Below are 12,519 nucleotides of genomic sequence, written 5' to 3'. Positions count from 1 at the left end.
CTGGTCACTGCATATCCATATCAGTGAAAAAGCTTTGAGCATGTGCCCCAAACTCATGTGATTTATTTCCCAACTATATACAATATTCAACTATAATCACATGCATTGTTCACAGACCAAAAATAGCTATTTTATAAATATTAGATGAAACAATAAATGGACATTTTCATAGTTTCCTTCTGCACTCTAATAAATTTTATTGTGCACCGGCCGGAGGGCATGAAACTCACCTGGAAGACCCCTTTAAGAATTAAAACCTGTGACAAGTTATTGCTGTCCCTTCCCCCTCCCCCAAATTTGGAGACTACTGGTTTAAATATCCTTGGAATCCCATGAAATTTATCAGCGTTCCGTGAAATGCATAAAGCAACTCTAATTTACACAGGCTCCTCCCCTTGTTTTCATCTGGTCTACAATTAATTTCTGTCATGTATGGGACTCATGAGATCATTAATTCTTATTTTCATCAACTTCTGAGCTGGGTGCACCCTCAAAGGTTTCTTTTTCTTGGGAAGCTTTCTGATACAGATCACTGTAAATGGTTGAAATCGGCATAGAATCAGCAGTGTGTCTTAGAAATACAAACCTAATGTGATTTTTTTTCATAATCAAATTAAGGGTTAAACCAAACCATGTCTCTAAACCTGACCTGCAAATATCAGATACAGGCAACTGCCGTTTTCAAGTTTTTAATTTTGAAATCTTAAGTTCGAATTCCACATGGAGCTGGCATTAAAGTTTCATGGGATTAAAATACCTGGTAAGATTCTGTTGGGAAAAAACTTCAGGCAAGGACCCAAGTTTAATCTGTTCCCCAAATGAACAAAATGGTAGGGATATCAATTCCCTGCATGCACTGCTGCTTTTCAGAAATACAATCTGAAACTGTGATGCCACCTATATTTGTATAGATGCTGGGAATTACGTTTGCATACTGGTGCTGTAGATTTTTACATCACATGCCTTTGGCACCGGACCTCCAACTCGACTTCATTTCTCATCTTCAGATGGATGTTAAGATAGGATGGATAACGGGAGGAGCACAGGTGACGGGGTTAGGACTGAGAATTACCTGCAGCGCACGGGAAAGGAACATCGCAGCTCAGTAGGGCTGATGTGTTCTCCAGTTCTTAAGGTGATTTCATATGGTCTCATCACAGTACATGCCAACGACAGGCCACATATATGATGGCCCACAGATTATAATGGCTCTACCATCCAGCCCAGTAGGCTATACCAGCCTCGTTTGTGTTAAGTACACTGTATAATGTTCACAGGACGACAAAATCACCTAACGACACATTTCTCAGAACGTATCCCCCATTGCAAAGCGGCCCATGACTGTGACTGTTACTACCGATTTAAGAAATAAAATGGCACCAGATACAGCAAGTTTCTTTTTGTCCAAGTCTCCACCTATCAGGAAATTCAAACAGGCAGAAATGCTTGCAGAACTGAACGCCGCATGTTCGCTGACTCCAGAGCCTAACGACAACAGGCAAGTCGATAACAGTAATGAGTCCAGCTACCCGGGAGGGGACACGTACCTTTCTGCTCTTGCTCCAACGTGGATGGCGTTGAGGATCCAGCTCTCAATAGACTTGAAGGAAGTTTTCCATTTCGTGGACAGCCGGGAAGGTTAGTAGGCTGGAGAGGGCCCCCCACCCCCGGCCTCAGTGCTCCAACGGGGTTTGGTGGCAAGCGTTCCAGAAAGGACAGGGTTGGGCGCAGTCTATCTGGGGGTATACTCTAGGTTCCAGGCTCAAGGAAAGCAAGCAAAGAAAGCTCTCATGTTTTCTTTTAAGCATTCCAGCTACATCCATCACGATAGGAAAAAATGACAGGAATTCGAGGCAGACACCCTGGTCAAGAATAAACACTGTGAATTCTGCCGTCAGCATTGTTTGTGCTTATTTTACGGGGTCTCCTGAGACAGGATAACTACAACAGTCACAAGAATTATTCAGAGGCACCCAACAGCCCAAAGCGTCTTCTGAATCATTGTCGGTTTTTGTTTTGTTTTGTTTTAACTAAAATATGCAACTAACTTATCAATGTTAACCAAAATATTGCTTATTCTAATCGTGGGAAAAATGATAGTCCAGGCATGGGACATAAACGTCAGTTTACCCCAGGGTTTAGTTAACATAAAACTACCATCATCCTTAAGCAGTAAAAAAAAATTTTTTTTAATTTTCAAAAAGGCCCACCCAACACTGAAGCAGTGTCCCCCTTCTAAATTAAAATCTACACAGCTGTGAGGTTGAAAAGCAGCCCCAAGAGTCACTCATCCAACCGTGATGGCTACCAGGGAGGACACACGCAGTTACGGTCAGCAACTATACAGCAACAGAAACACAATCATTCATTTTATTTTAACAACCAACTAATCAAAAGCAACTTGACACTTTGTTATTTTATATTCACTTGATTCACCCACATAAGAAAACAGCAACACCTCTCAATGTATAAGTGTCCTGTTTTTGAAATTGAACCCACGACTTTAACCTTCTGATACATGTGATATACTGTCTTTCAGTCATACTGAGCAAAAAGGTTAGGGTAACATTCTCTAAATGTGCAACAAAAATATCCCATCTCAACCCACTTGGCAGCAAGAATTAACTGCCATAGAAAAAAGAGCACATCTTCAGCAGCCCCAACAAAACAACTAGTATTTTTCACCAGGGTTTCTCAGACACATTCAGAAGCAGTAAGCTGTTCTTTTCCTGGCTTTTGACAACACCCACAGTGCAAAACTCTGAGGAAGGCAGGTTGGCTGCAACGTGCAAAAGCATAAAACTCAGGTGCCATGAGAGAGAAGAATCAAGGAAGGTGCTAGAAGCACAGAGCGATTCTCCATAAGGCATTTCATCATGTGTTAAATAAAATGTGACCCCCAAGACCTGGAGAGTAGAGCAGCTGGGCAGGGGAAGGGGTGACTGTGGAGGTACTATGGGAGACAGTTCCATGGACTTCTTTGAGGTGACAGAATTATTCTGTATCCAAATTATGGTGGTGGTCACATAAATATATGCACATGTTAAAACTCATAAAACTGTACACCCAGAGAGAAAAACAGTCAATTTTGCCATACAGTAATTTTTTTTTAATTACATAGATATAATTATATAGATATACAGACAGTCCCTGACTTACAATGGTTGGACTTTACGATGCATTTATCTAGACATAACCCCATCCTAAGTAAAGGAGCATCAATAATTACACAAGAGGGGGAGGGGGAAAGACCCACACAAAAAGCAAGAAAATTGCTAGACAGCATCATAACAGATAAAGATATATTTTCAAACCCAATTTCCAACTTGAGAGTAGAGGAAAATATAAGCATGTTGAGCTCCAAGCATTATAACAATATTATCTCCTTTAATGGAAGCCTGAGAAATGCATTTTCTTGAACAAAACAAGCCTGAGAAATCAATTTTACTCTCAGTGTCCTCTTTCCCTGCCCCCCCCTCCATCTCTCCTCTCTCAATGAGAAAATCAACGCTAGACAAGTTCATTGATTTGCCCAAAGATGCCGTCAGTGCACAGAGAGCTGGCTGCAAAGCAGGCCCCTCTCACAGCCCTGTCACCTGTCCCATGACCAGTGGAAGCCCAGAATCCCCCCAGCCAGGTTGGGCTTGTGGCTCCTCTGGGGCTCACTTGCACAGAGAGGCTGGGGGCTGGCCCAGGACAACCAGGCCACAGCAGAACGGCACTCCAGGTGTCTTCTTCCTCCTGACACGTGGATGAGGCCTTCTACAAGTAAAATGCAGGTCCCACCCAGCTGCCCCAAACTGCTCCCTTGGCTGTTGTAGGAAAGGAGACAGAGCAACACCCAGAGTCTCGCAAGCAGCAAATACTCCAGACAATCCTTTGCCTCCACACTCTGAGGTTTCTTAGTTACCACACACCATGGTGGAGTATATTATATATATATATTAGTATTTATATATAATATACTAAAAACTAGCCCTGAAATTTAAGAGGGAAGGAAAAAGATATGAAAAGCAAGCAAATTGCTAGAGAGCAAGTGCGTGTGCGTGTATATGCATGTATGTCTATATGTGTACGTATGTGTCTATGTGTATGTACACACACACACACACACACACACACACACACACACACACACACACACACTTGTTTTTCCCTGGCATCCCCATGGACCTTGACCAAAACAGGATTGCACGGTTGACTGTATAACTCAGGGTTTCTCGACCTTGGCCCTCCTGGCATTTGGGGTCAGATCATTCTCTGTAGTGACAGCTGTCCTGTGCACTATAGGTGTTCAGCAGCATTCCTGGTCTCCACCCACTAGACGCCAGAAGCAGCCCTCACACCCCAGCAGCTGTGACAATCCAAAATGTCTCCAGACATTGGCAAATGCCCCTTGATTGTGGGGGGCAAGACTTCCTCAATCGAGAACCGTTAGTTGACACAACATTCTAGAGCCCAATGTGGACAATACCTTTGCTATAAACAACCATCTTCTCCACCTTCATTTTTTCAGACTTCCCTTTCTCTTGGACAAGCATGTCAAGCCCCATCTAGATCTCCCTGTTCTCATCAGTCAAGAAGTCTAAGAAAAGAAAGAAAATGGTACCCAACGTCCTTTATAAAAGAAACATATTCTCTCCTCTGTTTTAACTTTAAATTTGCTCCAATTCCATATTTTTAATGACTTCCAATTGACTTCGGTGATTTTCAAGCGAGCAGCGGATTCTCCCTAAATATTTAATAGGCTGGCCAGGCAGGGGGCCCAGCAAGAGCAATAACCCTCTCAAGGCAAGTTAACGATGCGCTTTCCCTCGAGATTCTAAACTCCTGTTCTCAGACGAGGCTCTCTTTGCCCTTTATAAAATGTTGATTTTTTAGTCGCTTCCCACACCCAGCTTTTATTTTGGTTCTGGCGGGTTCCACTTCTGCCCATCTGGCCTGCACGGTCCATGTGGTGGAGCCCCGCAGAAAGGCAGGAGAGGAGGGAAGGGGGACGGAGCAGGACCCCGGGGGGACACTCGCATCCAGCCTCCGCCTGGAGAGGTCAGTTACTTCCTTCACACTAAAAATAGCTATGGAAAAGAAAGTTTATCTTTCCAACTTAGAAAAAAATAGTGTTTACAAAAGGACTTTAGTCTTGCTTCCTGACTGGAACTGTTTTCTCAATGTATTTGGTGGTGAAAGATTAACAACTTATTGGATACAGTGTACAACTTTTTTTTTTTTAAGGGGGACGAAGGGGGACAAAAACGGTCTTGCCGCCCCCGGCAGAGAAACCACGATGATCACCTAGGCCAGGGGGTGCACGTGGCCCGGTGCAGAGCACGGGGAAGAGGTGAGGGGTTCTGCTACTCAGCAGGAATGCAGCAGAGAATCTGAATTCCTGACACTCAGGACCTACGGGAAATGGCTTTCCTGGGCCTCCCTCTGTAAGGGACCCTTTTTCCACCTCTGCAGAGAGTGGCGGGCGCCCCAGGTTTGCACATCCTTCCAGCCAAAGGCTGATGGTTCCACCAGAGTCCTGACAAGAAGCAAAAGTGAGCACAAAGGGCGGGTCAGGAGTCTGGGAAGTCACCTCCCACACAGACACAAAGCTGGGTTTCTCCCCCAGCCTCATTTACAAATAAAATTTGTACCCCATTGCTATAAAAATACAAAGAACTATGCAAATGACACATTCACTAAGTAATAAAAATAACATACTGACTCAGGGGCTCAGAGTGCAGGAAACAGCTAACACTCAGCCACGCTTTTTTTTTTTTTTTTTTTTTTTTAAAGTACATTGACTACTGTGATGTCTCACCTGGTGGGAAGGCTTCCTTATAAGCCTCTTCACATGTTAGGTTTTGACTTCAAGAGTTTCAACCTTAATACTTAGGACTTAAAAGTCAAGGAGGGGGTGGGGAGCAAGGGTTTGAGAATATGGGACAGGGTCCAACACTCAGTCACCAGCACAGGACCCTCACGGACAGCGACACTTCCCATTTGCCTTGAGCCTTCCCTCTACACCATCTCGAGGGATGTTCATTGGGGACTGGGAGTGCCATTTTTCAGAGAGGCAAACTGAGGGATGGAACAGCTAAATGCCCTGCCAAAAATTTAACACTCAGTGGCGGAACTCAGCCTGAGTTCTGGTTTTCTAACTCGAAATTGGTCCAAAACACCTCAATCTAAAACTATAGCTGTCAATTTCAGGTTAAGAACCCATTCACTGAAATCACTTGCCTGGGCAAATCACCGTCTGAAATGGGCCTTTTTTTTTTTTTTTTTTTTTTCCCTTAGTTTTATTTTGTCGATATACAACGTGGTTGATTATTGTGGCCCATCACTGAAACCTCCCTCCCTCCTCCCTCTCCCCACTCCCTCCCAACAATGTCCTTTCTGTTTGCTTGTCGTATCAACTTCAAGTAATTGTAGATGTTATGTCTTCTCCCCCCCCCTCCGGTTTTTTTGTGTGTGTGTGTGTGAATTTATATATTAATTTTTAGCTCCCACCAGTAAGTGAGAACATGTGGTATTTCTCTTTCTGTGCCTGACTTGTTTCACTTAATATAATTGTCTCTAGGTCCATCCATGTTGTTGCAAATGGCAGTATTTCACTCTTTTTTTTATAGCAGAGTAGTATTCCATTGTGTAGATGTACCACATTTTCCATATCCACTCATCTGATGATGGACATTTGGGCTGGTTCCAACTCTTGGCTATTGTAAAGAGTGCTGCGATGAACATTGGGGAACAGGTATACCTTCGACTTGATGATTTCCATTCCTCTGGGTATATTCCCAGCAGTGGTCATATGGCAGATCTATCTGCAATTGTTTGAGGAACCTCCATACCATTTTCCATAGAGGCTGCACCATTTTGCAGTCCCACCAACAATGTATGAGAGTTCCTTTTTCTCCGCAACCTCGCCAGCATTTATCGTTCAGACTTTTGGATTTTAGCCATCCTAACTGGGGTGAGATGGTATCTAAGTGTAGTTTTGATTTGCATTTCCCGGATGCTGAGTGATGTTGAGCATTTTTTCATATGTCTGTTGGCCATTTGTATATCTTCCTTAGAGAAATTCCTGCTTAGCTCTTTTGCCCATTTTTTAATTGGGTTGCTTGAAATGGGCCTTTTTTAAAAAAAATTACCTGTGAATTATTGCAAACAAAAAAATACACAAACTCTCCTTTTTCTTTACTAAGGTTTCACTGTGGTAACTGCCGAGTAGCACACTCCGACAGAACTTTCTGCAAGTTTTGTACTGTTCCATATGGTGGCCACCTCACCACATGCAGCTACTGAGAAGTAAAATATGGCTACTGCAACTGACAAATTGGGATTATTTTCAGCTAAGTGAAGCCTAAATATCCATATGTGGTTAGTGGCTACCGTATCCAAAGACAAAGCTATAGAAGAAAATAATCGCTCCACTGTGGTCAACCTTCCTTGATTCACTTGAGATACATCTATATGTATATAGATTCTTATGAACACATTCAATATAGATTCTCCCGTATGTGTGTGTCTGTAGTTTATAGATCTTTTGTCTTCAATGGGCAGATCCACACTGAACAGGCATGTAGGCAAAATAACACCAAGCTTAAGAGCTGAGCTTTGGGAATTGGACCATCTTCCCTCCACTCTGTACTAGCAAGTTACTTAACATCTATGAATGTTAGTGTCCTCTGCTGCACACTGAAAACAATAATTACTATCCATGGGCTGTAAATGCCTGTAAAATCCTCAGTGCATGGCATTCAAGTTATGGAAAGACAATTATTCTATTCGCACAAGATCAACAACTAAAATTTGCAAGAGGCCTTGTATTTTCAAAAAAACTGATACATACATTCTCTTTTGGCACTCGCACTATCCAGTGAGGACCACTATTTCAGTTCTCCTTTTTATTTTTATACATAGAAAACAACGCTCAAAGAAGCTGCAGGAGTTCGAGGTCAAACAACTGGTCAACCGCACAGCACGAACATGCTGGGCCCCCTTCACGAGTTCAGGCCAAATGAGGATAAAGGCTGCTTTTCTCACCAAACGGTATCTGTCATGATGCCACCTGCCGTGATGGAGGTAGACTCAGGGGGTCCATTCACCACTTTGTCTCCAGACCCCATAGAAACCCTCCTAATAGCCCAGCCAGGCAGGCTCATGACGCTATCACACAGATGAGAAAACTGAGCTCCAACAGGTCAAAGTGGATTCAAAGCCAACTACAATTCTAAGCCCCACACCACACCACGCAATATCCCGACACAGCTCATTAAAATGCCCAAACTTCCAGGAGTGGTGAGGTTTGGGAGATTTAAGGATCAATGCATGAAATTTAAAAGATATTCTTAACTCCTGGACTCACTCAGCCCTGGATAAAAGAAGATTAAGAAGAAATGCCCGAGGATACAGGTAGCACACCCTGCTGTTGGGGAGTGCCCAACCCCCACCGCACCCCCATTCCCAGTGTCCCCCAAAGGGGCTCTGTCGTGCTCCTGGGGTCCCCTGGGCTTAGCACAGTACCTGACTTCTAGCGGCAGCTCAGTACATTTTTGAATGAACATTTGTCCATCACCATAAAAGTAGAAAAAGTATCTTCTTACTAAGATGCTATCATATAGAATCGGTGGTACAGAAACAACTGATGAAAAAAGTCCAGATTTCGAAACATTCACTTCTAAGTGTGTCCACAGTAAAGTCGTCGTTATTTTTTACAATCCACTTCCTCCTTAAAACTACTGGCAGAGTGAAATTCTCTGGGTCCATTCAAGAAGCACAATTCATGGGGGTGGGGGCAGCAGCGCTACACCAAAAATCTCCATTTTTGTCCCACAGGTGTGTGTTCAATTAAGGGTTGGAATCGCCTTAAGGGACCATGTTAACACGTGGATCACGCGAAGAACTTAAACTTTTATCCTTGTATTAGTTATCCAGCTGGGTGTTTTTCGACAGGATGAGACATAGGTACCCTTTAAAATAAAAGCGTTGTCTTAACGTCTTAACAGTTCCATACTCAACATTCTTTATTTTTTCCTAATTGCATCTTTTCTAGGAATGACTCGTTGTAACGCTTCATACAATCGTCCAGAGCCATTTCCGACCCCGAAGCCACCGCCTGGCACCTTCCTCCCCTCCCCACCCCCACCCCACCCCGCGCCAAGTCTAGAGTCCTGCCCCTCCCCTTCCAGGTTAAATCAGGGACTCGGGAGGCGTGTCAGGAGAGAAAAACATCCAGGAGTCAGGTCAAGCCACACATGACAATGCAAAGCAGAGACAGTTGCAAATGCAACAGGGGGTGGGCTTTTGTTTCTTTTTAGGTTTTGCTCCACAAAACCACCCAGTCGAAAAGAAACACGCCGGACCCTAACTTTCTGCAGTGCCCGACGCAGTTGCTGCGAGGACACGAGGCAGTGCACTGAGCGAGCCCGAGCCCGGGCCCGTGCCCGTGCCCGTGCCTGACCGCGCACGGGCGATGCACGTGAAATCCAGGCCCTCTCCCAACGCGGCCAGGCCTCCAGCGACCCAAAGTTGTCACACACTCGGCGATCGCCGACTCCGGAAGGCGCAGCCCCCGTTCCGAGCACCAGCCCTCGGTCACGGAAGGTCCCCCTGGGGAGCAGGGCCGGAGCTTAGGGTCTATGGGACCCCCCCATCCCCTGCGCCAGGAGCAACAGGTCTGCACCCGCCTCAGGCCGCGCGGTGCAGACCCCCGCCTGGCCAGAGGCGCCCCGCCCACCGGTGTGGCCCCAGCCCCGTCCCCGCGCTCGGGCCGGGGGACGGAGGGGAGGGGGCTCCCGACTTCCTTGACAGTTTCTGCGCCTCAGAACCTGGGCAGACGCGGGGCCGCGCCACCTCCCCGCCCCTCTCTCCACTGCGCGCCCCGCGCTTCCACGCAGGTCGGGGCGGGCCGGCCCGCGCGCCCCGGGGATGAATGGGCTCCCCTCCCCCCGGGGGATCCCGCCACGGCCCCTCCGGCCCGCGGCGGCGCGGCTTGGCCCAGGGAGCCCCGGGATGGGCAGACAAAGGGGCACGGTGGGGAGAACGTGGGCGCTTCCCTAAACTTAGCGGCCGCCTCCCCCTCCGCAAAGCAAAAGAGCCCCCTCGCCGCCTCCGCCCGCCCCCACGCGCCGTCACTTTGGGAGCGGCCGCCCGGGGTATTGTTCAGCCTCCAGGGCGCGCCGCACCCCAGTCGAGCGCCGCGGGGACAGTTGGGCACCTTCCACTCCAGGAACCCCCGGGGCGGGCGCAGCGTCCCGGCGCCCCGATCCGCCACCGGGACCCCCGGGGGGAGTCATCCCCGCCCCCCGCGCCGCAGAAGTTTGCGCCCCACCCCCACCGCCGCCCCAGCCCCAGCCCCCGGCGGCCGCGCCGGCCCCGCGCACTCACCTCGGCGCCACCGGCGAAACTTGTGGCCGCGCCGCCGCGCCCGGCCGCGCTCCTTGCCTCTCTCCGGCCGGCCGTCGCCGAGCCCGGGCCGTGCCGCGGCCGAGGAGGGCCCGGCGCCCCGGAGCAGCCGAGCGCCGCCCCCGGGCCGCCCCCGCCCCGCCGCCGCCGAGTCCCCGAGAGGGCGCGGGCGCTGGAAAGTTTCGCTGCCGAATGGCGGCCGGAGGGCGCTGCAGCGGCGGCGGCGGCGGGGCGGGGGCTCTGGGGCGGGAGCGGCGGCGGCGGGAGAGGGCGGGACGGCGGGAGGGACCGGCACGGGCAGTGACCTCCGGGGGGAGCGGCCGCGAGCGCGCCGGCCCGGCAGGGGGGGGCCCGCCTCCGCCGCCACGGCCCGCCCCTTCCCCACGGCCGGGGGGGTGGCCCCAAGGCTGGGGGAAGGGGACCCTGCGTCCCAAACCAGCCCCTCCCCCACGGAGGATAGGGACTTCAGGCCTGCCGCTCCCCCCAGGCTCCTAGGGACGACCCGAGCCCCAACCCAGCCCCTCCCCCAAGGCAGAGGGACCTGCGTCCCTACACAGTACCTCATCCCAATCTGTCCCCTCCCCCCACGCCTAGGGCAGGTGAGGGGACCCGGGCCTCTGCCCACTTGCTCCAAAACCTGTCTCCGTGGCCTTCAGAGGAAATAAGAGGATCCCGGGCCTACACCCACCCACTCCCAAACCCAGCCTTTCCTTGACTGCCTCGAAGGGACGGGAACCCGGGCCACCCCGCGGTGTCCGGGGGGAGGGGAACCCGGGCCATTGCTGGAGCACCCTCCCCACCTCAAAAAAAGAAGTCGCCCAACTGCCCCAACAGCACCCCGTGCAACCTGCCCGAGGGTGCATCTCCCTCAAAATCGGCGGCTTAGAGGACACCCCAATGGCCTTTCCCCCACCCCAAAAAGGGAGAACTCAGGCAGAGCCCGGATCTTTGCAAAACACCTCCCGGGAACAGCCGGCAATGCTTGGCGAGAAACACACACAGTGGGCGCCGGGAGCCGGGTGGGGGAGCTCCGGGTTTGGGGAGACCCGGGCCCTCCGACCTCCTCACCCCCACCCCAGGCTTCAGACCTCGGGCATTTGCAAAGTGATTTAAGTTGCAAAGGCTTATACGGCCCAACCCTGGTGCACCCAAGTCCCCAGCGCTCCTTCCCCTCCACGTTGGCGACGATTCCCCACCACTCCCGGCCTTAATTCAATTAAACAAACATCCGATCCTCCTCCCCAGTACCTTTGGTGTCTGCCTGGCTGAATAATTTTTAAATAACTTTGCCCCTCCCTTTGGTATCTAATGAGCTCCGCGCTAAGAGCCCTGTACACTCAGCAATTTAAACTATCACCTTGCTTGCTCCTTCCTTGAACACTAGACCATTTGTTGTTCTGGTTGCTGGGGGAGGGGGGACCCGAGGTGAGTTTTTAAGGGGCTGGTCCTCCATCAAAAAGGCGGACCTAAAAACTACCCTGCAAAATACTGCTGTAAAACGTCAATGATGTAAAACGACTGTTGCTACACCATTATTAGAGCACATCAAAAAAATACACACTTACACAGTCTCCATAATTGTGAATCAGCAGAATAGATTGTGTCTTATTATGTATCAGTTGCCATTCAAGGGCCCCCAAAAAGACTTGGTGGGGCCTTCCCTTGAGCCTGCCCCTCGTTGCTCCCGGGCTCCCTGGGCTTGTGCAGACTGATGCTGAGGCATTACATGCAATCGAAAAAACGAAGGGTGCAATAGAAAACCCCAGCGAGCTCATGATGCAACCCTGCCCCGGTTACACGTGCTTCCCTTCCCCCACCGCCTGCTGGTGGGAGCGCTGCGTTTTTTCCGCCTGTAGGGTCACATTGTGGTTGATTGATTCTCCTTTCGCCTTGCTCAGTCATTCAGATTTGGAAAGTAAATAACAAGTTGACATCATTACAGCTCTCGGCTTTACGGGGACGCGGCCCTCAGCTACCACACACTCCCGAGTAGCTGCGCAACCAAACCGGCCCCTCTGCCCGACCAGCCCTGCTTGTCTTTAGCTGCTTGGAAATTCTGAACTGAACTTGGTTAAAAGGCTTCTTTGTATTACTTGGAGATTATTTGTCAGACGTCAATCATTT

General features: G+C 49.3%; 1 protein-coding gene across 5 annotated transcripts in view; it reads right to left on the bottom strand.

The window, feature by feature from the left end:
• LOC134368921 (F-box-like/WD repeat-containing protein TBL1X) overlaps positions 1-12,105 on the bottom strand; it is a 214,212-nt gene extending 202,107 nt beyond the window's left edge. For 2 of the 5 annotated variants that reach the window (XM_063085153.1, XM_063085156.1), the window contains exon 1: positions 10,378-10,479. The gene's annotated coding sequence lies outside the window, so the exon portion shown is untranslated. Of the gene's footprint in view, positions 1-8,514; positions 8,542-10,377; positions 10,480-11,960 lie in introns of those variants that run through there. The other 3 variants (XM_063085154.1, XM_063085157.1, XM_063085155.1) reach the window with 3 other exon arrangements.
• Between the last annotated feature and the right edge of the window lie 414 nt (positions 12,106-12,519).

The sequence above is a fragment of the Cynocephalus volans genome, chromosome Y (assembly GCF_027409185.1).
Source record: "Cynocephalus volans isolate mCynVol1 chromosome Y, mCynVol1.pri, whole genome shotgun sequence".
Lineage (NCBI taxonomy): Eukaryota > Metazoa > Chordata > Mammalia > Dermoptera > Cynocephalidae > Cynocephalus > Cynocephalus volans.
The sequence above is the reverse complement of the archived record's forward strand: the minus strand, read 5'-3'. Positions and strand labels throughout refer to the sequence as shown.